The 5,962-nt window shown below is 40.5% G+C and overlaps 1 pseudogene; it reads right to left on the reverse strand.

The window, feature by feature from the left end:
- Positions 1-1,615: 1,615 nt before the first annotated feature.
- LOC100953822 overlaps positions 1,616-5,962 on the reverse strand; it is a 12,891-nt pseudogene continuing 8,544 nt past the window's right edge.

Here is a 5,962-nt window from a genome sequence, read left to right on the forward strand (position 1 = left end):
CCCGCCACCTTAGGTGTATGTGGCTGGCGCCTTAGCCGCTTGAGCCACAGGCGCCGAGCCAAATACACAGATTTAAAAGCACAAAAACAGGCCCAGCTACAGTCAGTCAACAAACCAAAGAACCTAAATTCAAACTAGCTAGACCTGCAACCCTAGCACCCTCAAGGAAACTCACGCAGGGAACAAGGCAGGAAAGGAGTGAGGCCTCCCAGGCCAAAGGAGGTCAAAGGTCAGGAGGAGGAGGCGCGCCGAAGTTGGCGGCCTCCTTGTGCTACGAGTTCTGCGTGGGCGTGGCTGTGCGACGTGTTCTGCGTGGGCGTGGCTGTGCGACGGGTTCTGCGTGGGCGTGGCTGTGCGACGGGTTCTGCGTGGGCGTGGCGGGCAGGGCCAGTGTTCCCGTGGAAGTCGGTTTTGTGAGCAGCGCCAAGGGGAGGCCAAGGCGGACACGGCAGAGTGCCCTAACCCTGTTCAGCCTTGGAGGCAGCCCCGCGGGACCCCATGCCCAGAGCCTAGAGCCTCCTGTGCCGCTTGGACGCTACAGCTCGGCCGCTACTTGCAGTTCGGGGATTCCCATTCTGTTCCCCAGTGCAGGCTCTTGGCGCAGTCACGCGGTGGACTGGGGCTTCCAGAGTCTCCTCGTGCGTCCTCTCCCAGGGGAACTCGACCTGCCAGTCAGTGGCCCTTCGCTGCCTGCTCGGGGCAAGGGCGGTGTTCCAAGCTTTCTGGCTCTGGGTTGGGAGGGGGGTTGTTGGGCCCCTCGAACTGTGGGTGGGAACGTGCTGGTCAGAAAGAACTGAAGTGTCAAAAAGCGTGGATCTTTAGAGAACTTTCTGAGTGAGATTTGAGTGTGGGGATGAGGAGAGAGGCCAAGAATCTTCACGAAGGGCCTTGAGTGCTAAGGAATTTGCACCAGAGCCTATAGGCCGCTGGAGCATTTAAAGGGTATTTAGCAGGAAAAGTGACATGATTTTATTATTCTGTTATGTTTTAGAAGTTCACTATGTAAAAAAATAGAAAATGCACGTAAGGAAAGAAAAATAAAAATCGTAATTCCATGCTTGTGCAAATATGTGTATATTAAAATTACATTTTTAAGAGCAAAAGACATTTTGACGTAGCAGTGAACTTTCAATGTCAGTAAACCTATTTATGTTAATTTAAAATAAAATAAAAAATAGAAATAATTCTAGTACAAACTAGTCTGAGTGGTTTGATGGACAGAGTGATTGGGTCAACTGTCACTGTATTTCCATAAATGGATTTTTTCATTCATGTTAAAGTAGCACATGAATGTAAGCTCTATCAAGACAGGTAATATATTTTCATAGGACCCAAATAGTTACTGTATATCCTATAAATAAAAAATATTTTACTTTGATAACTGGCTGAATATGTGGGGACTCCATGTAATCCAACCACATGGTTGTCTGCTGTACAGTCCTGTGTAAATATAAAAAAATTATTTTTTTGCTATAAGACTTTGACCCTAGTTTTCACAGCAACATAACACCATCCAGCATGTGCCATGTTTTTCAAGCCTTCATGTTCAACAATCCAAATTGTCTATTCATATAATGTCCAAATGCAGCATTCTTGAGGAGTATAAGTAGGTCAATTAATCATCTAGAGACATACGAACATCTCCTGATTCATCCCATTGAGATGGGTCATTCTGATCTTCTCCATCATCCACCAGCTCTTCATCAGCTTCTCGAGACTACTTCATTCTCGTATTCTTCAACTTGAGGGAATTCTGTATCCTGTTCCTGATCTACACCTTCTTGCCCTCCTGGTTATGATTTATCCGCACAGTCTACACAAACACCACAGCTTCGAGATCCATGTCTTATTACAACACTGGCTGCTAACATGAAGATGTCCTTACACACAATACATTTGTATTTTTTATCCTTTTTATGCACCACGGAATGTCTTTTTACATGTTCTCTTCGAGTAAACAGCTTTCCACAAATCTCACTCTCATATGAATGAGCAAGTGCCTTGGTAGTGTTCGTCTGTATTTGGCTACATAGCTACAATGAGGGCATTTCAACTTTTCATGATTAGATATGATTCACCATTTTCCCAAGTTTCTTGTTTTGGCCAAAATTCCAGCAATAATCCATACTTGAAATCATTTGAAGAACCTGGTATCAACCCATATTTGAAGTCCCTTGAAAGGCCAGGCATCAAACCATACTTGAAATCATGTGAAGTAGTAGCATCACCTCCTTCTTGATTAGAGCCAGCTTCAGCCAATAAATTTGGATTCATATTCCTATCACCACCAGGCCCTGAGAGTAGAGCACCATCCAAAGCCTCCAAACAGAGATCTTTCCTCCAGCGCACTGAAGAGTCCCGCCATCGGCTTCAGAGGAGCTGAGGGCAAGAGGCGCCTTAAGCTGCTGGGCTCCGCCACATATCGACAATAAAGCCGGCAGAGCGTTTCCGTCCGACCTAAAATAGATATTTTAGTCTTCCATTTTAAGTTCTTTGTTGTTGTTTTTCTTATTACATTTTTTTTTTTTGAGACGGAGCCTCAAGCTGTCCCCCTGGGTAGAGTGCTGTGACATCACAGCTCACAGCAACCTCCAACTCCTGGGCTTAAGCAAGTCTCCTGCCTCAGCCTCCCAAGTAGCTGGGACTACAGGCACCCGCCACAACGCCTGGCCATTTTTGGGTTGCAGCCATCATTGTTGTTTGGCGGGTCTGGGCTGGGGATTCAAACCCGCCACCTTAGGTGTATGTGGCTGGCGCCTTAGCACTTGAGCCACAGGCACCGAGTCATAATTATATTATTTTATATGCATTTTATGCAGTTATTTTTTAAGTCAGTTGAGAAAAAAGAAAATGCATATTTATACTGTATTTTATATTTATCTCTGTATGTTTGTTTACCAATGATCATTTTTTTTTGGAGTTGGATTTGAGTTACAATCCAGTAACATTTTCTTTCATCCTGAAAGAAGCCCTGTTAGTTAACAATTTATCTCAGTCTTGGTTTATCTGGTTATGTCTTTATTTCTCTTTCATTCTTGAAAAAATGTTTTGCTGAGTATAGAACTCTAGATTGACATATTTCTATGTCTTGAAATACTTTGTCTTTCAGCTTCTATGATTTCTGAGAAATCAATAATTAATCTTATTAAGAATCACTTGTACATTATGAATCCCTTCTCAATCACTGCTTTCAAAATTTTTTTTTTTTTTTTTTTTTTTGAGACAGAGCCTCAAGCTGTCCCCCTGGGTAGAGTGCTGTGGCATCACACTCACAGCAACCTCCAACTCCTGGGCTCTAGGGAGTCTCCTGCCTCCGCCTCCCAAGTAGCTGGGACCACAGGCGCCCGCCACAACGCCCGGCTATTTTTTGGTTGCAGCCGTCATTGTTGTTTGGCGGGTCCGGGCTGGGGATTCGAACCCGCCACCTTAGGTGTATGTGACTGGCACCTTAGCCGGTTGAGCTATAGGCGCCGAGCTTCAAAATTCTTTATAGTTTTACAATTTAATTATAATACTTCCAGGTGTGAATCCCTTTTTGTATTTATCCTATTTGAGTTCACTGAGCTTCTTTGATGTACAATGTTTTTCATCAAATTGGGCAAGTTTGGAGTTTTCAGATTTTTTTCTTTCTTTTCTCTCCTCTCCTTCTGAGACTTTCATTATGAATATGTTGTTTCACTAATGGTGTCATCTTTCTCTGAGGTTCTGTTCATATTTCTTGATTATTTTTCTTCTCTTATCTTCAGATTACATAATCTTTACTAATCTTTTTTTTTTTTTTGAGACAGAGCCTTAAGCTGTCACCCTGGGTAGAGCGCCATGGCATCATAGCTCACAGAAACCTCCAACTCCTGGGCTCAAGTGAGTCTCTTGCCTCAGCCTCCCAAGTAGCTGGGACGACAGGCGCCCACCACAACGCCTGGCTATTTTTTTTGGTTGCAGCCATCATTGTTGTTTGGTGGGCCCTGGCTGAATTCGAACCCGCCACCTTAGGTGTATGTGGCTGGCGCCTTAGCCACTTGAGCCACAGGCACCGAGCCAATCTTTACTAATCTATCATATTTTTTTCTCTTGCCTTCCCAAATATACTGTTGAGCCTCTCTTGTGAACTTTTCAAATATTGTACTGTTCATATCCAGATGGTGTATATGTGTGTATATATATGTGTACATACATATATATAATTTCTACCTTTTGTTGGCATTCTGTATTTGATGACACATTGTCATCATACTTTCCTTTAATTCTTTAAACATGGTTTCTTTTGAACATGTTTAAAATAGCTGCTCTAAAGTCTTTATCTGCTAAGTCAACATCTGGTCCCTCCTGGTATAGTTTCTATTACCTAAGTTTTCTCCTGTATATGGTTAACACTTTCCTCTTTCTATGCATGTTTCAATTTTTTTTACTGAAAATTAGATATTTTAGATAATATATTACATAATCTCTGGATTGTAATTTCTGTCCCCAGAAGCTGGTACTATTCCTGTTCATTTGTTCCTTTAGTGACTTACTTGAACTCATTTTGTAGAGTCTATCTTGTCAAAAGTATGTAGTTGCTGATTTCTTCTCGTTTTTTTTTTTAATTCTTATTTTCATTTTGAAGCCTGGCTTCCTAAGGGATACCACTGAGTCAGCAAAACTTAATGGTCAGCATATGCTTAATCAGATGTTGTGCTTAAAACATTTTTAGCCAGTAAGACTTCCACCATTTGCCAATTAATCTGTGTGTGGTTTGGTAAATTCTTTCAAAGTACAGGCAGTTTACAAGCCTGCCCACAAGCTTTTATTTTCTTTTCATGTAAGAGCTCATGTTCTGCATGGGTTATATAGCGCCCTCTCTGGTTTCTCCTGAGCAAGTGTTCAGCCCTGTGCGAGCCACAGATTTACAGACCAGCAGGGATATGTGAAAGCCCACTGTGGCCTGTCTTGTTCACTAAATCTCCTTGTTAAATTTCTGAGTAGTCTGCTGGTCTGTTGCATTTTTGAATCTGTACAGAATCCTCAGATTAGCTATGATGTTTTCCAGATTCTCACTGTTCTAAACACGGCTTCATGGCTTTTCTTAAATAAATGCTTCTTGATTCGTTGTATGCCTTTGGTCACATTTCTAATGTTGTTTTTAATAATTTTTCCAAGTTGTATTGGGGTTTTGGGGGGGAGCAGTATTAAGTTTTTCCAAGGTCCTCACTCAGCAATTCTGCAAACACTCAAAACTGTTTATTAAATGTGGTACAAGATTGTCTCCTCATAAACTTAGATGCTGTAATTTTCAAATAGCTCTCAAATAGAGAAGCATTGTTATCTAAAAATGTAAGGCAATATATGAAATCTCTGTACCTTCCACAAAATTTTGCTATAAACCTAAAACTGCTCTAAAAATTGAAGTCTATTTCAAAAACATAAGGCAAAGATTGTTTCTTCATTGCCTAAAAGTATAAACAAAATACAACAAAATCTGTCAAATCACTTTTAATATTCAACTTACAGAAAAATAAATATTAAATAATCTGATGGTCTTTGGCTTTTAAGGCACTTTTGGTGTACTTTTGTTTTCATATTTTTATCTTATAAATGTTTTATGTTTTTGGTGCAGCCAAATATATTTACCTACATATCTTTATATTTTATGCATTACCCTACCTCAAGTTTAAAATACTACATTTCTTTTTTTTACTCTTACAATTTTATATTTTATGTTCAGGCCTTTAATCCATCTAAACTTTATGAAAGTTCTGAGGTGAAGACTTATCTTTATTTTTCCTAGATGACTAGTTTTACTAATACTATTTATTGAATACTTCATCCTTTCTTGTTTTTCAAAAACTGGATTCCCATATATACTTGAATCTATTTCGGGCTCTCTATTCTGATCTACTGATCTATTTGTCAAGTTTATTCCATTACCACAATATTTTAATTTCTACATTTCTTTTTTTTTTTTTTTTTTTGAGACAGAGCC

Source organism: Otolemur garnettii, unplaced genomic scaffold, assembly GCF_000181295.1.
Source record: "Otolemur garnettii isolate 467f Iridium unplaced genomic scaffold, OtoGar3 scaffold00153, whole genome shotgun sequence".
Lineage (NCBI taxonomy): Eukaryota > Metazoa > Chordata > Mammalia > Primates > Galagidae > Otolemur > Otolemur garnettii.